A 26,749-nucleotide genomic window follows, 5' to 3' on the forward strand; every position below is an offset into this window, starting at 1 on the left:
TTCCTGTTAAGCAGGGCAACTGAAAGCCTTCAGTATTTATGAATGAAACCTAAGATCTTTTGAGGAATAGGACATTTTAAGATTCTTTAGCCTGAATTGGGAGTGAGCCTGGACTGAAATATTTATTTCAATATAGTACCGTATTTCTGTACCAGTTGAAGCAGTGCAACCACTCTGGAAAGAAGTATGGAGATTCCTCAAAATACCAGGAATGGAACCACCATTTGACAAAGTTATCCCACTCCTCAGTACATATCCAAAAGTTTTAAAATCAGCATACTACAGTGATGTAGCCACATCAATGTTTATATAGTACAATTCACAATATCTAAGCTATGGAACCAGCCTCGGTGCCCTTCAACAGATGATTGGCTACAGGAGTTGTGGTATATATACACAACTGAATATTACTCAGCCATAAAGAATGACTTTATGACATTCGCTGGTAAATGGATGAATCTGGGGACTCGTGCTAAGTGAATTAAGCCAATTCCCCCACAGACAAAAAAAAATCAGTATTCTCTCTGGTATGTGGATGCTAAACCACAAAGGGGAGGGAGAAAGAACAGAAATTTCAGTGGTTTAGACAAAGGGGAATAAAGGGAAGGGAGGGAGCTTAGGAATAAGAAAGACAGTGGATTGAATCTGACATAACTTTTGTACATACATACGTGAACACGCCACGGTGAATCTCAACATTGTGTACATCTGCAAAACTGGGAACCAAATTAGAATACGATACATGCCGTGTTTGTATATGTATATCAAAATAGATTCTACTGTCATGTACAACTGAAAAGAGCCAAAAATAAATCTCTTCTTAAGACAAAAATCAACATGGTTCTTATTTTTAAAAATTCCAGTTAGGGCCTCAGTAATAAAGCAACAGCCAGTGCCTTTCTTGTCATTCTGCTCAGCTGAGGTTTTCCTAAGTCTTGTGTTTCTATGTTTGTTAGTTTCCTAGCCCCAGCTGGAAAGGAGAGAAGGCGAGAGAATCATTAAGAGGGCCTAGGGAAGCTGGTCCTAGAATAGGGGGAACTACAATGTAAATAAGGAATGCCAGGGCAAACAGCTTGCAGCGAGCGCTGCCTTGGTCTAGAACAAAGTTCCACCTACTTTCAACCTGGATTCATTCGTTCCTCCGGCTTGAACCTCCTGAGTTGCTGTGATTACAATCACAGGCCCAGGTGCCCTCTTGACCTCCTATTGACAAACCAAACTTCACAGGGAAAACAGCACAGTTTCTTAGTTCCCAGGTGCATTCTCAACTCTCCAATCAGGAGACATGCATTTCTCATCCCCTCTGTGTCCCTTCTGTCCGTTAGTTCACATAACAAACACCCACTCTGTAGTGGGAAGGGGAATGAGGGCAGGATGACTAGGGCTGATTGTCACCCATGTGCACCCTCCTTGCAAGGGGTGGGAGGGAACCTCTGCTAGAACATGAAGAGATGGGACAGGAAGAGCTTGGCAGAATGAGGAGAAGCCTGGCTGCTCAGTGGAAGAGGATCTGTTCTGGGCTGTTTATTTCACCAGAGAGAAATCCCAAAGTTTATGTTCAAAGCACAAAATAAAACAATAACTTTCTTCCTAGAACTTTGGGTCTCAGAGTTGAGGAAAGCCAGAGGCCTTTGCTCATATGGATGTGCTTGGAGCTCCCCACTTTACTCCGGTGTTCTCTTTACTATATAAAATTGAGATAAAAATATCTATACCATAAAATGAGCCATCTTATTGTTTGTTTGCGTGTTTTCTGTCGCTGGGGATTGAACCAGTCCTCTACCACTTGGCAACATCCTGGCCCTTTGCATTTTTATTTTGAAACAGGGTCTTGCTAAATTGCCCAGGCTAGCCTTGAACTTGTGATGCCCCTGCCACCGTCTCCCAGGTAACCTGGATTACAGGCATGTGCCATGCCCAGCAGTCGCCATGTGCCTGGGAATGAGAGGGGGTTGGGTTTGATACATTTGACCAAAATAACATCCTCAGTTCAGACTTCTACAGACAAGGGAAAGATGACCTTGACTTCACAATGACTCAGTGGTGGAATCTGTTTGGGGAACAATTAGATTTAATCCTGGAGGGTCAGATAGGCCTACGACTGAGCTGGTGGCATGACTGGGAGACAGTACATCACAAAGCTGCCTTCCATGTCTAAGAGGGCCACAGGTGGGATAAAACAGGCAGGGTTTTTTTCTCCAAGGGGACACCTTGTCAACAAAGCTGGGACAATCATCATACTTCCCTGAAGGGCAGATGATCCTCCATGTGAATACTTTGGATGGGGAGTGTTTCCAGGGAAAGGTGGAAGGTCATTGATTCTGGCTCTGCCACTTACTAGCAATTAACTTGTCCGAGCCTGTTTCCTCAGCTAAGACACAGGAACAACTGGCTACCTGCTAGGATCATTGTAGGGGATCAACAGGACAAAATGCTGCACCCCCCAGGTACCTTTCAGGAAAAAGAACATATTCTCAGTGGCTGGAGGCTCTGTTGGTAGATAGCCTTCAGGTGTGGCCTCAGCTTCAGAGCTGCCCTCCTGGCTATGAGTGTCTAGTTTCTCCAAATTTCCGTGTTTTTGGTGATGTGGACAGTTTTGAGGCCTGCACAGGTGTTCCTCCCCATGCATTTTTCTAATGTTTTCTTCATGATTAGGTTAGGGTATTGGGTTTTGGCAGGGAGACACAGGGGGAAGTGGCAATATCACAACACACTAAGGGTCCATGTGTTCAACTTCACTTACGACTATTAACTTGACCTGGATCCCCTGACTGAAGTAGTGTTTCAGCCTCTTCCTGTAAATGTACTCCACACTATATCCCTTGGTAGTGAGGATTTATGTTCCCCTTCCTCAAGGATGGAATATCTACAGGAGATATTTGGAATTCTTCTGTCAAAGAGGTTTGTCTCCTCTGCTCCATTATTTATTCGTCTATTTCCATAATTTATTGACTTAATTCATTCATTTAATCATATATTTATATCAGTAAGGACTCAGGGATATATATTTTACACTTGGGACTATAACACACTGTTTAATTGTTTTATGATATCTGATGCAGGGGATTCCCCTCAGGGCCAGGATCATGCTAGGCAGTTGCTCTGTCACTGAGTGACATTCCCAGCTCCCTCATCCCTTTTCTGTGACAGTCTTCTGTCTGACTTTAGATTTTTTTCTGTGAGGACCCCAGACCTGAAGTGTGGAGCTTTAGCTCCTCACTCTCCTGTGACACTGGGTCCTTCTGTGAGCAGGACTCTGGACTCTGGGACACAAGTAAAGAATGTTATGGGGAAGGTATAAAGAACCCAAAGGTGAAGTCCAAGGGCCAGGCCATGATCCAGAGGCTGATGTTCCCCCTGGACAAACAGGAAATATCTGATGGGCTGATGATCACAGTGCACTATGGAACTGTCACCAAATTATGTAAAGACTCCATTAAAGACATGATAACATGTTTACAAGGAACATTATTCTGGAAGAAACTACTTGATAAAGAAACAATGAAAAAATGAGAGGAAAAAGAGGGCAGATGCAATGTCAATCTTCTGCAGATATTACAATAGATTTTACAAAGAGCCCTTCCAAGAAGAATTTTAATTCTGTAAGAAAATTTAAATTATGCTAGACTGTAGCAACCTTTTCTGGGAGTTGTTTGTTCCATACGCTTAAAAAAAAATGACCAGCGAAACTCTTACTTTGGGCTGGCCACGCAGTAAATGAAGTCTCTTTTGAAAAGCACAAGCGATGTTTAGTGATAAACATTTGAATTTCACGGTGTAGCAGTGGCAAGAACAATCGCGTGCGTGGCTGTTGACGGACTGAAGCTATGAAGTTACGAGTGTGGCTCAGGTCCCGCAGGGAGGTCCCTGTGGGTTGGAAACAGGCCTCCTGAGAAGGAGCACAGGCGACAGGAGCACCGCGCTGGCCAGGTGACCCAGGGCGTCTCTGGCACTCCCCGCAGGCCTCGCCCTGGGGGCGGAGCTCCCAGAGTCGCGCGGGGCCGCAGCGCAGCCCTCTCTCTCCCGGAGGCGGGGCGGCCCGGAAATGCAGTGGGGCGCAGGCCCTGCCAGTCGGGGTCCTCGCCGCCGCTATGGAGCAGTAGCGCGCCGGCGCACGCCTGCGGGTGATTCTGGGGCATCTCGGCGGCTCCTCGGCCCGGGCTGTGGTATCCTTCAGGCCTAGCGGGGCTCGGGCCAGATGGGGCACAGCAGCTTGGCCTTGGAATTGGCCCTGGGCCCGAGTGGTCGCAGGACGGTCACTTCCCTAGCCCTTCGCCGTCCTCCGCGCTGCTATCCCTGCCAAGGTTCCATCTCAAAACAGGCTCCAGGGAGCGGGGTGGAGGCTGGGTCTCCAGGCACTGTTGGCCCCACGTCCCCAAAAGCCTCTTTCCGGGCCATCGGGCGCGTGACTGCCCTGGTTTCGGTGGCTGCAATCGCGTCGCTCCACCTTCTGGTCCTCTTTATGGCCTGCGGCTTCTCGCTTGGTGAAGAGTAAGGGGAGGATTGGGGTCCCAAAGGAGTCCTTGCCATAGTCACAGCATTGTCCTGTTCTGCACGCGGTGTGCACGACCTCCGCGAATGCCCGGAGACCAAGAAATGCCCGAGGACAGTCACTGTGCACAGGAGCCCAGAGCTGCCCAGAAGGGACCTAGGGGACAGGCCACTAGAATTCTCTCAGGAGGGAGTGCCAATCCTCTGAAGGGCTGCAGAGGTGGGAGCTGGACGTATGGCACTGCTCTGGGCCACCTTTGGAGGTGGAACTCTTGCTCAACCTGTTCTTGGACTGCTTTCCTTCCCAGGAGAGCTCTGTGCACTGTGGTGGCCTCTGGGACCTGGGGACCATGCCAGAGTCCTGCACTGGTCTCTGGGACAAGGACTTAGAATTGTGAGCCCGAGGCCTCCTTGAGTCTGCAGAAGCGAATCCCAGAGGATCGTGTGTGTCAGCTCATAGGGGAGGAGCAGACCCAGAAATGTTACTGTGAACAGGACCCGCGAATGGAAGCGCTTTCTTGAGCTGCTTTGCCTGCTCAGGTTAAGCCTTCTCATTCAGGGCGTGCTTTTGGAAGCTCTGTAGGAAACTGCCTGGAGGTTTTCCTAGGTCAGTAGGCTCTCTTCTGCTTTATGTTAACACCCTGACTTGTGTCCTAAGAGTGATTCTAACAGCTGTTTCTTGGACACTCACTGTTGCTCTTCCCACTGGGTTTCCCAGCAGCAGTGTGGGAGAACATTGCAAGTTTAAAGTTTGTGCATAGAATGATAATGAGACCCCAGGTGAGGATGTCACCTGATTTTACAGGTGAGAAACAGAGACTAGGAGAGATTAAAAATCTGGAACAAAGTCATTTAATTAAACCAGTTTTTGTCATAGTGTGGTCCGTGGACCAGTGTCATTTGCATCCCCTGGGCTCTTGTCAAAAGAACTTGTTAGGAATGCACTTGTGCTCTGCAAGTGTAACTCAGTGGGTTTAGCTCAGTGGTGGAGGGCTTGTCTAGTACTGCAGGACCCTGGGTGTCATGCCAAGAAGGTGGGGAATGCAAATGCTATGGCTCAACTCAACCCAGACTGAAGAATTAAAATTTAGGGGTGTGTAACTTAGGTCTCTTTTATCTTGGTGTTTTTGACCAGGCTAAATTGAGAACTACACTGGGATTGGATATATTTGGAAACATAATTGAGGTTTCTTTGTTCAGCCTCTCAGTGCTTTGTTTTTCTTCCCTGCCATTCTGGGAATGGAACCCAAGGTGTCCTGCATGCTAGGCAAGTGCTCTACCACTGAGCTATATCCCTGGCTTTCTCAGTATATTTTTAAACTGGATTTTCTTACCCTGCTTATTTTTGTTAAAATAGTACTGAACTTAGAGATTAGTCTTTTCATGAATATGTTCTAAAGCACCACTGTTGAACATGGCTTTCAGCAATGATGGAATATTCCAAAACAGTAGCCCCAGCCACATGCGGCTATTGATCTGTGGAAAAGGGACCAGTGCAGTTGAAGGGCTGCATTTTGACACTGAATGAATTTCAGCTTAAATAGCCAGAGGTAACTGGTGTTTATTGGACAGCACTATCCACAATTTGCAATTAATGTTACCTTAGTCTTAGATTTTTGTAGTTTTGTGATAGTTTTTCTTCGGCCTTCATTGTTTCTTAGAATGGTAGATTTTGAAAAAGGACTAATTGTTTTTGAAGTATAAAAATGTGAAGTTTTTTTAACATGAAGATAAGTAAAAAGGAGAAATTAAATATATATGTACATAACTCTTTCCACCTTTAATGAATCATTCATAAACTTTTTGGTGGCTTCCTTTCCTATGCATATATATTACAAAAAAAAAAAAAAAAGAATATACTGTATGAGTTTTTTGTATCCATTGTGCTCACCTAACTTTAGATCATAAACATTTCCAATCATTAAATTTTCCCCAAGAACAACAATAGCAGAGAAACCATGCTGCAGGAATAGTGGAGAGACACCAAGAACATTGGCTAGATTCTGACATCTGAATGTCATTGCAATGACAATTTGCTGAGAGTCCTTGACCCAGGGTGTTAACCCCTCTGCCTCTGAGAGAGCAGACAGGAGCTCATAATTCTGACTCTTGGCTTGCACCCTTCCTGGACTATGACACTGTCACCACATTCCATAGAGTTGTCACTTAAGAAACGATAATGTGTATGAGAAGTGACACTCTGAAAGAAACTCTTTTAGCTAAAGAAACATGAGAAAACAATAGAAACAAGCAGAGGCTGTGTCTGTAGTTAGTCTGGAAAAGAGACCTTAGAAAAAGAATGTTTAGTCCTTACACATATTTAAAGTTAGACTACACTGTGAAGCTCGTGCTATTCTTGGAATCATTACTTATTTTATAGACTCTACCCTTCCCCCCACCCCAAGACCAGTTAAACTTTCTAGTATTTTAGAGTGAGGTCCAACTTAGTTAAATGCCTTTTGTGAATACTTCCTGTTCTCTCCTTACTTCTAGAGCTGAACTTCGGATTTGTTCTCATTCAGTGTTTTCCTAGAAGGCGGTCTCACATGGATTAAGACAGGCTGAAGCTGTGGAGTAGAGTGTGAGTCCTGTCCTGGCTCAGCCATTCCCCTCTGGATGACCTTGACCATCACTGAGGTCTCCAGGCCCAGGTTTCCTGGTGCAACAGCAGGAATGACAGTAAAGCTCCTGATCTTCCTGCCACCTCCCCAGATTATTGTGATCATGAAACAAAGTGATATAAATGAAAGGACCTAAAGCAGCAAGCGTGCGTACCTGTCAGGCTGATGTGGGAGACCTGAGCATCTGGTGTCTGTTTAGGGAACTCCTGTCCTGTGAGAACCACCCCAGCACAGGTGGTTGTTTCTAGACAAGGTTGACCCCCGTATTTTGCTTTCTTTGCCTTAATTCACATCCTAGGTAGCTCAGCCTACTTCAGGGCCTATTGCCCCTGCCAGTTTCCACCCTCAGCAATTCCAGTAAGCAGATGTAATTTTAATTGGTAATGCTATTATGTATATTAATGCTTTTCCATTGGTAACTTGGATGTGATGTCTAATATAATATGTTGCTTGATTAAAATTTGATATGTACATTCTCTATTTCCAGAATTTGTTCTTATTAGTAGAACTGTGGATACTTTTGACAATCTTGACTTTAATTTTCTATATTTTTTCCAAAATTCAGAAAGAAGGAAAACTACCAGAAGATCTATAATCTGAGTTTTGAAAATGCAAGCATGTTTTATCACAATTAAATTAGCTTGTAGTTTGGTTAAATTGACAAATTAACTTATTAGGTAGTATTTTTTGTTTTTGTTATATTTTTTGTCTTTGACTTTTTTTTTTTTTTTTTTTTTTTTTTTTTTTTTGAGTTCACTAAGTTGCCCAAATTGTTATTGAACTCCTGGGCTTATGCAACCTTCCTGTCTAAGTTTCTGGAGTTGCTGAAATTACAGGTGTGGGTTTATTACTTTTTTTTTAGTGCTGCCATGGGGCAGTTTAACAGTGACGTGCATTCCCAGTACTTTATAGTTTTTGTTTTTAGACAGGATCTTGCTAAGTTCCTAAGGGCTCACTAAGTTTCTGAGGCTGGCCTGGAACTTGCGATCTCCCTCAGTCTCCTGCATCCCTGGGATTACAAGTATTTACTACTATGCCAGACATGTCTTATTATCTTTTATCACCTTTAAGGGGAAAACCTTGACCTACATAAATATTGTTATAGCTTCAATTTCAGTCTTAAGAGAGGTGTTGGGTGATTTCACTTGCTGATATGTTTTTTCATATTGTGATTTCTTTTTGTTGTTGTTTTTCTAATTAGTTATACATGACAGTAGGATGCATTTTGATACATCATACATACATGGAGTATAACTTCGCATTCATCTGATTGTGTGTGATGTAGGGTTACACAGATCATGTAATCATATATGAACACAGGGTAATAATGTCCAATTTATTCTACTGTCATTCCTATCCCTATGTCCCATCCCCTCTCTTCACTCCCTTCTGTTGAGTCCAAAATACCTCTATTTTCCCTCCCGCCTTATTGTGATTTAGAATCTGCATATCGGAGAAGACATTCAGCCTTTGGTTCTTTGCAATTGGCTTATCGTGGTTAGCATAATATTCTCCAGTTCCATCAATTTACCTGCTGCTATAATTTCATTCTTCTTTAGGTCTGAGTAATATTCCATTGTGTATATATACCATAGTTTCTTTATCTATTCATCTGTTGAAGTGCAACTAGATTGGTTCTATAGTTTAGCCATTGTGAATTGAGCTGCTATAACACTGATGTGGCTACCTCACTGTAGTATGCTAATTTTAAGTTCTTTGGGTATAAACCTAGGAGCAGGATGATTGGGTCAAGTTTTCTGAACAATCTCCATGCTGCTTTCCATAGTGGTTGCACCAATTTGCAGTCCCACCCCATTTGGTGATAGGTTGTATATTTATTTGGATTTTGTTATCTTGATTACTTCTGAGAATGTATTGATTAAATTGAAAATATAAAATTCATTGAATTAATTCCCCAACTGAAAAACCATATACATGCACCCTAGAAAAAAATTTAAAAATCAGAGAAATAGAGGGAATTTTTAAAAATCACCCATAATTGCATTATTGAAAGGCAATCAGTATTAAAAATATTTTTTGGTGTATTTCTCAGCAGTCTCCTTTTCACAAATAGTGTCTTGTTTACAGCATTGTAATTGTATTTTATTATAATGTGCATTTTCCACACTCTTATGTCCTTGAGTTTTAATGTGTGAGTCATGCTCCATCAAGTGAATATAATGTCATCAGTTAATTTTTCCTCAATTAATGTACATTTTGTGACCATTTTTAGTGTTTTGGATTTGAAGTTTTTCAAACATTTTAAGATTATTTCCTTAAAGTCCTACAACTAGAAGTAGTGGCTCAAAGAATAGGAACATTTCTTGAATTCTTGGTATGTAATGGTAGGTTGTAATTAGACTAATTTGGTGCATTTTTCTCCTATAGCTATACTTTGGATAATAATGTGCTAAACCTGGAACAGAAAATTTTATGAAGAAAATGGATTTCTTGTTATTAAAAATCTAGTGTCTGACGCTGATATTCAACGCTTTAGGTACAGTGATACTCTTGGTTATTTTACAAAAACCATGTGTTACGGCAGTTGCTGAAGGGAAATGGATGGAACAGGAGGACATCATGTGAAGTGCAGCAGGGCAGACTCAGAGTCAAGGGTTGTTTTCTGTCATATGTGGCAACTGGAGAGAAGCAAGGGGAAAAGAGGTCTCATGACAATAGAAGGGAGATCCATGGAGCACAGGAAAGGGGCTGATGGGATGGAGGAGGGAGGGAAGGGAAGGTGCTGGGGAATGAAATTGACCAAATGAGGCTCTCTGCAGGTATGACTGTATCACAATGAATCCCAACATTATGTATAATTGCCATTCGTCCTTAAAAACGTATAAAATATGTATTATACATATGCAATGGGAATACAAGTTAGATTAGCCTCTGCATGTTCAGATGTTTTTGAGTGACGTGGTTTGTGGGGAAGTGTTTAGGAGCCTGGGCCCTGGAGGCAAACTGTCTGACCCTCATCTCAGCTCCACTGCTTAATATGATGTGTCCCTCTATCAACTGAGTTTTCCCTACCTGTGTGTACTCCTCTGTAAAATGGGCACAGTGATAGGACTGATCTAGTAGTATGTTTGGGATGAAATAAGGTAAAATCTATGGAGCGCACCAAGATTGGGGCCTGGCTTCAGGTGGTTGCTACAGGAGTGTTTGCTATTATAGGCTGAGCATTCCTAATCTGAAAATTCAATATCCAAATCATTGAGCACCAGATGATGTCCCAAGGGGAAAATTCAACACCTGGCTCATGTGATGCTTATGCCACAGCACAGACACACTAAAACTATTGTATAAAATTACCTTCAAGCTATGTACACATGGCATATAGGAAACTAGGCCTGAAGGCTGACTTAGTAGAGAGAAGCTGCACCTGTATCTGCACAGATCAGGGCCAACCAGGGGCTTGGAGCAGAGGTCATGACATTGTTTGTAAATTTAATTTTCTAGGGTTGAATTTGAAAAGATCTGCAGAGGGGAGTCAAAACCAGAAGGACTAATGGTAATGAGAGATGTGACCCTTGCAAAATCAGAATACATTCCAAGTGAGAAAACAATCTCAAAGGTGCAACATTTCCAGGAAGATAAGGAGCTTTTAAGATTCTGCACTCTCCCAGAGGTTAGAGACCTGCTCTTGTTTGGGTTTCTCCTTCACAGCCAGCCTGCAGGTCTGCCTCCAAGACCTGATGGTTGTACTGGATCTAACCCCTTTCTACCCATGGTGCTAGAGTGGAGGTGATTTTGCCCCCCAGTGGATATTAGCAATGTCTCAAGACTTCCTGGTGGTGGTAACCACATAGAGGGTGCAATCACTAGTGACTTCAAGTGGGTAGGGACCAAGGATGCTGGTAATGGGGCGGGGATCCTATGATGCACAGGGGAACTCTTTCCCCAAGAATTATCCTACCCAAGATACCAATAGCACCAAGAAATGCTACGGTGGAGTGTGCTAATTATCTTTTGTTAAGAAAGAGGAATTAAAGAGAAAGAGCTCTTCTAAGACTAAATAATAACAGGTGTAAAATTAGGGTAAATCTATTCACTTTTCTTTTTGTTTCATGAATCTTGTCAGTAGAATTATGAATTTTCTTTCATTCATTCATTTCATTCATTCTTTTTAGTTATACATGACTGTAGAATGTATTTTGTTATAGCATACACACGTGGAGTATAACTTCCCGCTCTTGTGGTTGTACATGATGTGCGTTACGCTAGTTGTGTATACATGTCTGATCTTAGGGAAGTTTTGTCCAATTCATTCTAGTCTTTCCCACTTCCATCCCTCTTTCCTTTCCCCTGATTCCCCTCTGTCCTAATTCGGTGAACCTCCACTCCTCCCTCCCCTGCCATTGTGAGTCAGCATCCACATATTAGAAAGAACACGAATTAGCTTTTCAATTTAAATGAGTTTTAATTTAATTTTGCTTATATGTGGTACTAAGTATTAAACTCTGGGGCACTTTATCACTTAATCAAACCCCCAGTCTTTTTGTTCTTTGTTTTGAGATATCAGTCGTGCTGTGGTTGAGGGTGACTTTGAACTTAGAATTTTCCTGCCTCAGCCATCTGAGCAGCTGGGATAACAGGCTCCATCACTTCAGCTGGCTTAAATTAGTTTTTTTTTTTTTTAAACTATTCTCCTTTAAGAGTAATTCATATTTCTGAAAACATCCAAGAATATCAGGGGGGCACAACCTGAGAAGCAATTTCAACCTACCCAGCCCCACTTGCTGTGAGCTCTTTGTGCATTCTTCTGGAATTAGTTGCTGTGAGCTCTTTGTGCATTCTTCTGGAATTAGTTGCTGTGAGCTCTTTGTGCATTCTTCTGGAATTAGTTCATGCATCCTCAAGTGTGCTTGTACACGCCCACCTTTTAGCACTGTGATTTCCTAATCATTTATTTAAAATGGTTTGAAAGAGACTTTCCAATGTAGCACTCATGGAAAATCATAAGCCGATGCTGTCAGTGTTTGACTCCTGAAGGCAGACTGCACAGGTAAATCATCTGTGATGTCCTGTTCAGCCCCTGGACAGAAGGCCCAGGGGAAATGACTTCCCACCATCAGTGCTTCCCACCTCCAGTGCCGTGATGGGAATGGAAGTCTGCAGGTGGTTACCGATAGAACTTGAAGCCAGAGGCAACTTGTGGTGGATGAAGCACTACCATCTGTGACTTTCAGATGCCCTATTTTCCCTTCCTTCTCAAGAGACTAAAACTCCATGGGGACAGGGACCTACTTTTCCTGTTCACTTTTGGGCCTCCTACTCTCCATTACTTTGCCTGGTTCATGGACTTTAGGGAAGAGATGTTGAGGGAGTGGTCAAACTTATTGAAAGGGGTCCTTTGACTCACTGTCCTGCTTTCTGCTGGGCTAGTGGTGACAACCCAAGTCCTGATGGGCCCTTCTTATTTAGGATATGAGGAGGTGACTCTTCCTTCTGCCTTGTGCAACTTCTGTGGGTTTGGATAGCAAAAATGATGTTCCTGGGCTTCCTAGTTGATACCTCCTAGATACTCTTATCTTTTTTGTAGGGCAAAAGAAAAAGGTTACACTTTAAGCTTCCATAAAAATGTCCCATTGAATTTGGAGTGTTGGAGATTTAGAATGATCTCTAGCTCCAAGGTTTTCATGCTCTATTGGCAGCATTGTGAAATACCATTTGGTGTTAAAACTGTTGCCATTTGGTTCTTGTGTAGACACTTTATGCCTCTTGCCTATATTTCTGATTGAAACCTGATGAGGTTTTTCTCTTTTCTCTTCCCTTTTTTCAGATTCTGAAGTATGTGGAGTGCTTCACTGGACCCAATATTATGGCCATGCACACAATGCTGATAAACAAACCTCCAGAGACTGGTAAAAAAACTCTTATTTGTTAGAGAGAGTCAAGAAAAAAAGATTGTTTAATTAACATGGTAAAGCTGATGTTCTAGCCCTGTTCATGTGTGTAACTGTTCAACATTGGGTTGAGTGAATGTGAGTGCTTTTGTTTAAGTCTTTAAAAGCTCATGTTACATCGACTTTGAAGTATAATTGTGATTTCAGATGTTGATTTTAGGGTTATTGCTACTTTTTCAGGTGACTGATTCCCTGAAAAGGCAACTTAAGAAATGTGATTGTTCTTATAGCATAGACGCCTTCTATTCAACATCTCTGATCTTCACCAGCCATTCTTAGCCAGGATCACATGGAGGCTGCATTCCTGATCTGAAGACATCAGTGTTAGTAACAGGATGAAAGTTATTACTATAAGTCACACCCAAGTCCTCGTGGTGCCTTGTGCTTTCGAACACCTAGATTCTAAGTCCTCACTTACAGTGACACTGATTCTGAAGGAGACGCCAGGTGTCTGCATTTTAATACCATCTCCAGAGCTTGCACTGCAGGTGGCTCTGGGATCACACCAAGAGATCCTTCTACCCCAGCGGCAGAAATAAGCCACGAGAAGCTTTTATCCTTTTCTACCTTTTCTTCCTTCTGATGGGTGGGAGAGGTTGATGTGATAGACTGAAGCTCAGGGTCACTAAATGTCACCCTCCATGGATGTCCTTCCTGGTGAGATGAGGTGGTCTGGGAACGAAGTTCCAAGAGCAAAACTGTGGAAAATGTCCATATGGTTAGTGATTCTGATGGGGCACTGACTGTACACAGGATGCCTATTGCTCTATGAATTAAGACCTCTAAGGAAACTATTTTTGGCATCAACCACTTAGAAGGAACCTCAACTGGGCACGTGGTGCACTTTGTAATCCGAGTGGCTTGGGAGGCTGAGGCAGGAAAATCTCAAATTCAAAACCAGCTTCAGCAACTTAGTGAGGCCCTAGCTAACTTAGGAAGATCCTGTTTAAAAATAAAATTTAAAAATGACTGGGGATATGGCTAGGTAGTTAAGCACCCCTGGGTTCAATCCCCCATACTCATTGAGACTCTATTCTCATGAGACTAAAACTCATACCTCCACTACCAAAAACAAAACAACAACAACAAAAACCGGAAAAAGGCAAAACAAACCCCCCTCACACATAAAGGTAATAGTCTCTTTAATGTAATTAATCCAGCTTTATTTTGAAAAAAAAAATTATTGAATGCTGGCTCTGTGCCAAATATAGAGTAACAAAGGAATAAAGCACAACAGAGATGATAAGGTATGTGCACCTCCCTAGACAAGAGAGCAAACACCCAGCAATCAGAAACTCAGAAGGAAGTGTAGATTCCGAGCCCCATGTTGATTGCTATATCAGCCTGGTGCTGATCTCTTGGGACTGATTTTGCAGTGTTTCATGTGGTTGCTTTTACAGGCACAGGTTGGTGCTTTCTTTATTCAGGCAAAGAATAAGAACTGTGAGGCTGGAGCCCCTTTTGACAGCAGGCTCATTTCAGGCAAGAAGACTTCCCGGCACCCCCTGCACCAGGATCTGCACTATTTCCCCTTCAGGCCCAGCAATCTCATTGTTTGTGCTTGGACTGCCATGGAACACATTGACCGGAACAACGGCTGTCTGGTTGTGCTCCCAGGCACCCACAAAGGTCCCCTGAAGCCCCATGACTACCCCCAGTGGGAGGTAGGTCTGTCTTAAACCACTGAGTCTGGATCAGAATCTCTTTCACTGTTATTATACATCAGGTGCAAAAAGCTTAGAAATGAGAGTGCTATCCTTTCTCAGCAATCATTGTCCTGAAATTTGCAGTTAGGATCAGGAGGAGTTCAAGGACATCGGATAAAATGGTCATTGTCTTTTTCTTTTAACATGGGCTTGAAAGCCAGCCAGTTTGGAGGCTTGGGTGGGAGGCCTGGGATCTGAGATGGCGAGGCCTCAAAAATGGCTGAGGTCAGACATAAACCCTTCAAACCCAATGTGTGTGTGCAGTACCCACTGACTTAAGACTCTCACCTGAGAAGACCAGCTCAGGGGTGGGAGGTGGTGTTTGAGCTCAGCCTCAATGGACAAGTTAGAATTTTCTGTCACAAAAAGATCTCTTTTGCTGTGTGATTGTACTCACCTGTAATCCTAAAGGCTCAGGAGGCTCAGGTTGGATTATCTCAAGTTCAATGCTAGTCTCAGCAACTTGGCGAGGCCCTTCCCAACCTACAGAGACCCTGTCTCTCTTAAAAGGTTGGGAATGTTGTCAGTGGTAAGCACCCAAGCTATCCGTGGAGGCGTGGCCATGAAGGGAAGCAGAAACCTGGTGAGGGAGGAGGAAGATGGAAGGAGCTCACAGTCCAGATGGGCTGGGAACTGACAGCGCATTGTGGGGAGCAAAGGAAGAGAAGAACTTGAAAAGGTGTCGTAGGACCTGATTAAAATGACTGTAACAAGGAGTTTTCAGGTTATGTGGGGAGATTGGGGTCCTTCTGTTTTCTAGAAAGCTAAAGGCATTTACTTTTTAAAAAGAAGAAGGTTTTTGAGTTTTAAGTGTTATATAATAGGTGATACATATTTAGAATGTATAATTTGATTATTTTGATAGACATACACACAAATGAACATACCTAGTATCATAATCAAGAGAATCCAGTCCACCCCCTTTCCCAGGAAATCCACTCGGATTTTGGTTTCTTGATTTTTTTTCAGTGCTGCGTATTGAACTGAGGGCCTCACACATGCTAGGCAAGTGCATTTACCACTGAGCCACATCCCCAACCCCTGTTTTCAGTTTCTATAGATTAGTTTGCATTTCATAATGTAATATAAGTACAATCATGTGACATACACTTTGTGTGTGTGTGTCTTCTGTGGCTTAGCATATTATTTTAAGGTTCACCAAGGCTGATGCATATCTCAATAGCCTTTTCCTTTTCATTGGTAAGTAGTATTCCATTGCATGACTGAACCATGGTTTGTTTATACATTCAAGTACTGATCCTGGGGAGCTATTAAGGTGCCTCTGCACCCTTGAAATACAGGGTTAAATCCTTTCTTCATGAACATGATCTCAGGTTAAGGGGACAATTCACTGGAGGTCTAGGAGCCCAGAGGCAGAGAAACCAGAGAAGAGATTCTCAGCATTTTCTGTGCAAGACCAAAAAGATCCTGAAATCCCTGGTGATGGTCAGAATGGAAAGAGCAGCTGTGGTCAGCAAGGAGACTGAGTCATGTTTCTGCAGGAAATGAAAGATATGGCTTCCAGGGCTTCTCTCTCAGAGTTCTTGCACTCCTGATTGTGTTCAGTGGAAATATTTGTGTCTGAATCCTGATAGAAAAGTGGAAATTGTGAAATTCATCAGTTAAGTTGAGGGACAGGCAAGCATCAGAAGGAGGCTCTGGCTGACTGGGCAGAAGGGAATGGTGTCCAGGGCTTGGGGAGCAGACTGGTCTCTGAGATGCTGTTCAGATTCACAGCAGTGGCAGTGGAAGGTGTGCTTAGCTTAGCTGGGGTCAACTAAGCATTGCCAACCCTGACTGGATCAACCTCGCCAGCATTGCCAACCCCGACTGGATCAACATCGGGGAGTTGGAGGGAGCTCTCACTGTGGTGTCAAACAATCCACGGAAGAGACAGGATGTGTATACCTTCCTGGGTGCCCCCAGAGTGGGTCACCAACCTGTGTTTTTGGGGAGCAGGGGGTGGGTACCAGGGATTGAACTCAGGATCCTTCAACCACTGAACCACATCCCCAGCCCTGTTCTGTTTTGTATTTTATTTAGAGACAGGGTTTCACTGAGTTGCTTAGTGCCTAGCTTTTGCTGAGGCTGGCTTTGAACTCGAGATCCTCCTGCCTCAGCCTCTGGAACCCCTGGGATTATAGGTCTACACAACTGCCATCGGCACCACCCTGTTTTTTAATCATCATGGGAATCATTTCATTGACTGTCACATGTGGTTTGCTGGTGGCTTCCCACTGACTAAGAGAAACTACAAAATATACTCCATGGACAGCATTCACTGGAATGATCCTTTTCTCTATGACTGCCCTAGTATTTCCTATAGGATTTTATACCAGTGAAGCTGGAGGTCAACCTTTTAAATTACCCAACACCACAGTAGTAGGGTCCTCATATATATACTTTTTGTCTTATCAATTTTCTTTACAATAGTAGGAATTCATTTGCTGGCAAAGTTTGTTTACTAGGCTGATGAATGTCTAAACTGCTTGACTCTATTAATATTTTTAGAGGTGGGAGGACAAAGACAAGGCACCTGAGCAATCTTCTCATAAGAAAATGCTTAGATGAAACTGATGCTGAAAATAAAAAAAAAAATGGTTTGATTTGTTCCCACTGTGCACTTTGGATTTAAAACAGAAAATGGAGCGCCTTTCCATAACCAAATACAGACAATATTGACTAAACCTCCTGAGCATATTCAGGCAGTCAGTCTACACTGTGATAGCAATCTAGTGAAGGAGAATGCTTTATCCTGCAAAGCGTGTGGCCCTTTGTGACTGTTGTTCTGTTTTTAAGGTCTAAAGGTTCATTTGAGAAAGAAAGTCTAAGTATTTATGAATCATGGTGGACCAGAGGGATGCAAATGTTCATGTGGGGCTGGCCTCACCTCCTAAGAAATTAGTATTCACAACTTCCTTGCAATGGTATGAGCCTTTGGCACCAGAATTGATTACTATTGCATTACTGCACCAAGAAGCCAATAGATCAAAATGTGTTTGCTAAAATGTATGTAAAAATTCTGAAATTCCCTATTCTCTGTGTACAAAAAGAAAATGAAAAAAAAAAAAAAACACTAGGAGACATGTTGTTTGGGGTGGGTGGGTGGGGAACCTTCCTTATATTTATATAAATCTGTATATAATATGTATATTGCTAATTCAGTAAAAAAAGAAAAAAAAATTTAAAGGGAATTTATTAGATTGGTTTACACAACCAGAAGCAGATAGTCCACAATGACCGTCTGCAGGCTGGAGAGCTGGAGAAACCAGTCACTGTGCAGTCCAGGAAGCTGAAGTGTCAGAACAAGAGGGATCAATGGTGCTAACCCAGACCAAGACTGAAGTCTTCTGGAAACTCCCTGGAGAATCACTGGCACAGTCTGCTCTGGAAAAGGGAAAGGGCAAGTCTGATGTCCTCAGGCAATCGCAGCAGCAATCAAGAACCCGTTCAAGGAAAATCAAACTTGAATCTGCTGCTGTTGCTTCCTTGCTCTTCCAACTTTTATCCCACCCAAGCCACCATCGTATTGGATGGTGCTGCCCACACTTAGGCAGGGTCTCCACTTCATTCTCTGTCCCACATATCAATCATTCACATCCTCATCAACACACCCAGAAGCTTCTTAATCTTGGACATCTCTTAATCCAATCAATTGACAATTCAATTTAACCATTACACTGGGTCAAAGTCACAATGTTCTGTAGTAGAACAGTGGTCATTTCCCAAAAGAATACTTTTAGCATGAGGAATGGGACACTTCTGCCTAGATGCATATAGGCTCATTAACTGTATTCACTTCTCACTTCAGTTTCTTTAATAAAAATGTAGCCCATTTCCTTGAGTAATGACTACCTTTGGAAATAGTTATCAACAAGCACAGTGTTTAAACTTATATTATTCTCTTTTTACTTTGAATATGACATAAGTTCTTTGAGCCAGAAAAAATTGAGTCTTTTCACCACACTATTTTGGGAGAATAATTAGCCTCTTCAAGACACCCTGAGTAATATGAGAATGATATGAACAAAATTCTAGATGAGGTGAATGTCAGACTGGGACAAAGATGTTAAGATTCAGGCTGGAAATGCCTAAGAGAAAGGTGTTCACCTATATTCACCATGAGCCAAAGCTGATCTAGATTGTTTATAATTGAATGATGAAGAATAAGTAAAATTCAAAATTTTTATTTGGTAAAAAACATCAATGAATTTAATATTAACCCATGACTTTAATTTGTTGCAGTGCTGGGATTCAAACCCAGAGCCTTGCACATGCTAAGCAAGCACTCCATCACTGAGCTACATTCCCAACGCTTTGTAAAAATCTTCATTTGAGACAGGGTCTGGCTAAGTTTGTTCAGGCTGCCCTGACCTTGTGATGCCCGGCCTCAGCCTCCCAAGTAGCTGGGATCACAGGTGTGCACCACTGTACCCACAGCAGGTGACTTTCAAAAGCCAGACATATGACAGACTTTTGCATCTTTTTTAATTTTAGAATTTAATTTAGATAAGTCTTTCTCTTGGAAGAAGTCAGAGAACCCTTGTTGTCCCTGCCGAATCACAGACAGAGTTGTCATCTTGGTGCTTCCTCCGCTGTAGCATTTGCCTGTCTTATGTGTTCCAGGGTGGAGTTAACGCTTTCTACCATGGGATCTAGGACTATGACCAAGTCAGTGCCCGAGTGCACCTCATGATGGAGAAGGGAGACACTGTTTTCTTTCACCCTTTGCTCATCCATGGATCTGGTCAGAACCACACTCAAGGATTTCGGAAGTTATGCATCTGTTCTGATCCATATTTTAAAGATCAGCGAGTTCAAAACAGAAAATCATAGGTATAGTAATGTGTAAAGATTTATAACTTTTCCCTAAACTGTCCTTTTTTTCCAGTTTGTTTACAGGAAGTATATTTGTCTTCTTGCGTTTTTAGCTCTACTCAGTCAGAAGCCAGGTGCCCTTAGGATCCTAAACCGGTTCCTCATGAATCTAGGTCATTTGTGGAATTGCTTCAGGGCAGTAGCTCACCTTGCAGTGCACAGCTCTGCTTTCTGAAGGAAAAACAATGGCTGAAATACTCAGATGATCACATTTGGAATTTATATTGCTCAGAGTAACTAGAACTAGAGAAAATTTCTAATACTTTCATTATTGAGAGAAAAAGTATTGATCCTCAGCAAAGGTTCTGAGTTAGCTGCTCAGAAATCAGATATAGCAGGCAACCATGTTTTTCCCCTTCTAGCCTCAAGTGTTTTAAATTAAATAATTTTGTCACTTACATTTAAAAATTGACAGAATTCCTCACAAATTCCCTGATTTCTCACTTCTCTCAAATTCAGCAGATCTGATATAGTGGGCCCATTTTTCCCCATGGTTGTCCTTATTATTGAGGCTCCTTTAGAAATTTAGTGGGGCTTCCCCATTTGTCCTCTCATTCCCACTGATCCCTGTTATAACCCAAGTATAAGGTGCCGGTCTTCATCTTCCATTCATTCACGTTTGCACCAGGCTCAACAGGACAGGGTGTATATTAAGGCAATTTGGGGCATTGCTTGAGAACAAAATTGAAGGGGCTACAAAAACTTCAGCCATCAAAGCAAATGCCATTTTACTAAATCAGAATTAATGCAAAAAATCCATGCCATGCAAATGCCAAAATTTTAAATGAAAGACAGGTAGTACCTTGCACTAGCATAACGCTCAGGCTTTGTAAGTGGGGTATGGGCACAATGATGCAAATAGCGTTGTGAGTTGTAATGTATTGACTTTGCAATTTTCCATGTTTTTCACTGACTTTAATGTTCTGGAAGAATACTTACCATTATTTCCTAAAAACATGGATGTAGAAATGCACAGTTTTCCTTTTGCCTTGAGCCTTGATATGGCTCTGCCTGGCACTGGGGCCTGCACTCTAGAAGTTTGAAATTTGGGATGAAATAGAAAGTTCTTCTGACAGGTGTGATCACCTTAAGATAACCAACTTGTGACAAAGAAAGTGGGTTTTAGCTATTGTTTTGCAACTTAGATTTGTTTATGCCTTTTTCTAAAACAGGAAGAATTATGAAACCTCAGCCTATTCTCAGCAGGAAATAAGATGGGTAATAATGTCAATGTATTGACCTCTAAATGTCCCTCTTGATTGAGAGGTGTGCTATTTTACTTCTCAAGGCATTTTTCAATTTTCATATAAATTGCCATTGCAATGATATCCTATCCCAAATTTAACTGCGTAACTAACTTTTATGACTACATAGATGATGAACCACAGGGGGGTACATTCCTTTTTAGGACTTGGAGATAAACACTCATTGGGAAAACTTAAGCTTAAAAATGTAAAGACCTGTTGCTTAGGTGATTATGCCCCCTATCCTATATACACCTTTTAAAAATAAAATCATAGCTAGGTAAATTTTTTTTTGTAGTTTCTTAATTAGCATTTAGCTAGGGGGCAGGAGGAGAGGCTGACCTACAAAGAGGCAGATTTAGGACACCATGGAGAGGCCTTGCAGTTGAGAAGTCAAATCTGTGTGTAAGAATTACTTTCTGCAAGGAAAACTCCTTACTTGGTGGTTGGCATTAATGGGATGCTTTTCTGCATTATCAATGTTCACTCTGCACAGGCAATTTCCTGCCATTTCGCCAGTGCCAATTGCCACTACATTGATGTGAAAGGCACCAGTCAAGAAAATATTGAGAAGGAACTTTTAGAAAGAGCAAATAAATTCTGTGGACCTGGAAGTAACATAGACATGAAGGTACACTTGCATGAAATGACCAAGTAAAAATGTTTAAGATTTCTTTTCTTCAGATACTTAATTAATCCCTGATTTAATATGAAATATAGGACATGAATCCTTCTGAGGTCATGCAAATAAACATAAAGGTTTGGGATTTAATCAGGTCTCCTTTCTTGATAAAGAATATTTCCATTAGGAAATCCAGTAAGACTCCAGAGAGTAATTCTGGAGTCAGTGTTCCTTTCAGTAAATTTGTATCTGGAGTTTTATGAGAGGCATAATGTGCATGCAGCAGAGATGAAACATCTCTAAGGGGGCATTAGACAATGTTTCATGAACTTTCCTAATTGATACATATCACTTGTAAAGTATTTGTTTTTAAGTAGTGGATATTCGATCCTGCTGCTGAGCGACAGACAAATTATCTGATTGATAATTTGATTAAAGTATTATTAAAATGATGGTTTTATATTATTAAATTAGTAAATTAATATTGTTAAATTATTATTAAAATGAGAAGGCAATTAACATTTTCACTTTGTAGGAAACACACATTTTAGCCTCTGAACCAAGAAGCTATTCCTATTTTATTTTATTTATATGAGATAATGATACTATCGACATGTCCCTTCCCCTAAGAGACTGCATGTGATGATAACTCTGGGTTATCCAGGATGCTGCAGGTCATTGCACACCAGTGGGATGCCACCGTGCCATTGGGAACCATCAGGAGATGGAGAATCTTGCTTCTCCCTTAGAACCTACAGATGTGCCCCTTGTCTGAAAAGGCTGCACGAAAGGGGTTCAACCAGCTGAAATGCTGGAAAATATTCAGAGGATTCTGAATTTGTTTCGTTTGTTTGTTTGTTATTTCCGCAATCTAACAGATTTCTGGGGACTTGAACCCAGGTCTCGAGCTTGCAAGGCAGGCACTCTACGTGATGGGCTACATCGCCAGCACTGGAAAATATTCAGAATATTAAAAAATATTTGAAAAAAAATGTATCTCTACTGAACACGTACAGGCATTTTTTCTCATTCTATTCCCTAAACAACAGAGAATCAATCCAGATAGTGTTTCCATTATATTAGCTGCTATGAGTAATCTCGAGGTGCTGAAGTATGTGGGTGGATGTTCAGAGGTTATTTTATTGAAGAGACTTGAGAATCCATGGACTTTGGTATCTGAGGGGTCCTGCACTGTACATTACATTTGAAGTTTGTGAAGGTTGTTCTGGATGAACACCACCTGCATTTATTTGTTACTTTATAAGTCAGTTTATCAGGTATATTTAGAATAATAGAATAACAATGCCAACTTATATAATTCTAAGTTACAAAAACACTTCCATGTCCCTTTTCTCATTTTCTTCACAAGAACCTGTACAGTCTGTTTGAAGAAGGAATTAGAGTCCCAGAGACTGGCCTCAATAACAGGACTAGATTTCAGAGTCAGTCCTAATTCTGAAATCATTCTTTCCACCATACCTTGATGTTTGCTCAAAAATAAATAAGAAATAAGATCATCTAAATTGCTTTATTAGTAATGGCACAGGGTGCATTGTGGAGCATGCCTATAATCCCAGCCTCTTCCTAGCTTGGCCGAGGTAGGAAGATTGCAAGTATAATCCCAGCCTCAGCAACTTAGCAAGAGACTGATTCAAAATACAAAATAAAAAGGGCTGGCATGAAGATTAGTGGAGAGTGCCCCTGGGTTCCATCATCTCTCGGGATAAAACCCAAGTAAACCAGTACCAATGGCAACATTTCCACTACTATGATCTCATTAGAGTGGCACCCTCAAAGTGGTTCAGACAAATAAAGAAAAGAAAAGCAGAGAGAAGGGTAGTGAACTGCTATGACTTAGCATTATATCCACCAGGTGCATTAACTGTGATCAGCAAGATTGACAGCTGGGGGATCCAATGAGTCCGAGCATTTAGGTCTGTTTAAATGTTGGCAAGAGATTATTTGGAGTTTCAGAACTTGTTTTATTTACTAATCAATATAATTATCATAGCACCCCCCCCCCCCCCGCTTAACAATTTATAGAGGCTAGAAATCTATTTTCTTGCAGGGAATAGGCCAATGGAAGTCTTCCATACTCTCACTATGTTTGGTATTATTTCCAGGATATTTTTATGTTTCGAGCCCAACTTGTGAAAGGAGAAAGAACCAATCTTTGAAACAGCCTTTAACTATAACTCTTTTAAAGGAAATTAAAAGAAACAAGGAGTCCAGGGAAAATGTTTTCATATTGGAATAATGTAATATATCCTAAGACTCATTAACAAAATCAAGAAGGGTATTGAGGATTTCATTGTGCAGAGTTAATTTTGCAGTGCAATGGCACTAAGTGAGATATTACTCTTTTCAGAAAAACTGATTTGGGATTACAACTAATAAACATGGTAAATGATTTAAGTATGTTCAATCAGTTCCTTTCATTGAACTATCTCTTTATCTGTAGAAATGAATTCTCTGAAACTCAGTGTGCACTGAGATGAGCATGCCCCTCCTAGTAAAGCCACCACTTCCCCATTTCACGTCAAGAGAGATTTCTAATCTAGAACCATGTGTAGTACATTCACATTTGGTGAAGGGCATACAAAGGACACCATGGGATCAAAATAAGATGGGTTCTCATTCTCTGACACAGACTTCCTTCCAAGACTTCTTCAACCCAACTACCCTCCTTCAAAAACAGAATATCATTTCTAAAATTTACCTCTGTTTCTAACAAATGTTGACCGAGGCACCTTCCCCTGTATTCCTGTTAAGCAGGGCAACTGAAAGCCTTCAGCATTTATGAATGAAACCTAAGCTGTTTCGAGGAACAGGAACATTTTAGGATACTTCAGCCTGAACTGGGAGTGAGCCTGGACTGATTTTATTTCAATATAGCACTACATTTTTATACCACTTGAGGGCAGCAAGGAGACCTGGTCCTTATTTTTAAAAATTCTAGTTAGGGCTTCTGTAAGAAAGAAACAGCCAGTTCCTTCCTTGTCATTCTGTTTAGCACAAGTTTTCCTTTATCTCGTGTTTCCATATTTGTTAATTTCTTGAGGAGGGCATCCATTTAAGCTTAGCCCCGGCTGGAAAGGAGAGAAGGCGAGAGAATCATTAAGAGGGCCTAAGGAAGCTGGTCCTAGAACGATGGGAACTACAATGTAAATAAGGAATGCCAGGGCAAACAGCACAGTTTCTTAGTTCCCAGGTGCATTCCCAATTCTCCAGTTGGGAGACATGCATTTCTCATCCCATCTGTGTCCCTTCTGTCCATTAGTTCACATAATAGTTTGCAAGTGCCCACTCTGTAGTGGGAAGGGGAATGACAGCAGGATGACTAGGGTTGCTTGTCACCCATGTGCACCCTTCTTGCAAAGGGTGGGAGGAAACCTCTGCTAGAACATGAAGAGATGGGACAGGAAGAGCTTGGCAGAATGAGGAGAAGCCTGGCTGCTCAGTGGAAGGGAATTTGTCCTGGGCTATTCATTTCACTAGAGAGCAATCCAAAAGTTTATGCACAGAGTGCAAAATAGAACTATAAACTCCTCTCCTTTTTCCTGTGTTCTTTTTAATATATAAAATTGAGATAAAATACATATAACATAAAACTAGCCTTCTTAACCTGTTTTGTTGTTTTTACTGGGGATTGAACCCAGGGGTGCTCCACCACTGAGCTACATCCCCAGCCAGGAATAAATTGAGAGTGAGTTGGAAAGTAGACACTCAGAAATACAAAGAAAACCTTTAGCCCATCTGGCTATTTAGGGAGCTGGCAGCCTTCTATTAAGAGCCAGATAGTCATTATTTTCAGCTTTGCATCCTGGACTGTCTCTGTGCAGTGACTCAGCTCTGCCATTAAAGCAAGAAGGCTGCCAGAGACAATATGAACCCGTGTGAGCCAATGACACTCTATTTACAAAAAGGGATGACTGAGAGATTTAACCCTGAGGCTGTAGAGTTTGGGCACCCGACTCTACATGAATGTGCAAAGTCAGTAAGCAAACAAGTGTCCTGTGCCTTGTACCTGCAGTGTTGCAGGATGGTTCAGGGTCCTTACCTGTCTGCTCCTTAGAGATGCACAGAAAGCTTCTGCCAGCTTCACCTTCCTGGCACAGAGAGCAGCTTGTTCACCTGTGTGTAATACACTGCAGCTCTTTTTGTTTTCTCAATGTGTCCAGTTTTTAATTTAGATTAAGTTCAGGACATCTGTTAGTATTTATCTGGAAACCTCTAAAGTGTACCTCGTAGTTCAGAAATTATTGCACTGAAGTCTGCTAGAAAACATTGATATAGCATGAATTTGAACTGAATGTGCAGGTTGGTAGCAATAAGAAATTTCAGTGGCAACAACAGAAACTAACATTGATTATGAGAATCAGAAAACTGTGTCAGCAGGCTGTTTGGGACTCAGGGAGTGATGCAGGGGGCCAGGTATGCAGAGGGGCAGGGACAACAGAAGGCGAAAGACTGGTCCATAGCTGTGGGCATGCATTTGACCCCACGCCTCATCCCACCCCTGGGAGCCTCCTTATTCTGGAGCTATTGAGCTATGGCCCAGGCAGGCTAGAGCATAGGTCGCCAGAGAGTCTGCCCTGCTGGTATGGGCCTGAAGTATGGCAAACCACAACCAAGGCAAGCCAGGGTGCACCAACCAGTTCCTCAGAGGCAGTCCACCCTGCTGTAGAAGCCCACTCCACATGTTACCCCAGTTTGAACCCCCAGAGCATCCACCACGTAAGACCTCAAGTTCCTGCTCAGGAAAATGGAAGTGGGGCAGACTTGAATGAAAGTTCAGACTCCAATGGACAGAGTGTGAACCAGAGGCTGCCTACAGGTTGCTGCAGAGGTGAAGAGGGAGCTTTTATGGGTTTTTCCATTCTTGTGGTCCACTCTTCTTGGTGGAGTAGAGATAGCCCCAAAACAAGAAAAATGCCACTTTCTACTGCAACACCCTTGGAACTTGGACCCAACATCTGAATTTTATAGTTCACCTGCATGGAACCCCATTCTGAGCAATGCAAGAGGAAGGGCTATAATATAGGTCACTTTATAATATTCCTGTGCAAAAACTCACTGACTCAGTTCCCTGTCAGACACTCTATTTTAGCTCCCCAGTTTCAAAGATCCATCACCTGACATTAGGTTAACCTCTGGGACCAAACCAATGTGACATATTCTGGGGTCACTGATATTAATTTAGTGGATCACAATCTGAGTTTTTTGAAAACAAATTTGTTAAAATGAAAGACCAGAGAGCCTGGCACATAGTAAGTCC

The 26,749-nt window shown here is 42.0% G+C and overlaps 1 pseudogene across 1 annotated transcript; it reads left to right on the forward strand.

Moving 5' to 3' along the window:
* The first annotated feature begins 1,865 nt into the window (after positions 1-1,865).
* LOC306641939 (phytanoyl-CoA dioxygenase, peroxisomal-like) lies at positions 1,866-25,011 on the forward strand (annotated as a pseudogene). Its single transcript, XR_013766838.1, has 11 exons — positions 1,866-1,888; positions 3,169-3,295; positions 4,104-4,166; positions 7,411-7,469; positions 9,501-9,609; positions 10,575-10,743; positions 12,898-12,979; positions 14,504-14,685; positions 19,354-19,503; positions 21,346-21,480; positions 23,595-25,011. The product of XR_013766838.1 is annotated as a phytanoyl-CoA dioxygenase, peroxisomal-like (transcript).
* The last annotated feature ends 1,738 nt before the right edge of the window (positions 25,012-26,749 follow it).

This window comes from Sciurus vulgaris (genome assembly GCF_902686455.1).
Source record: "Sciurus vulgaris genome assembly, chromosome: 12".
Taxonomy (NCBI): Eukaryota; Metazoa; Chordata; class Mammalia; order Rodentia; family Sciuridae; genus Sciurus; species Sciurus vulgaris.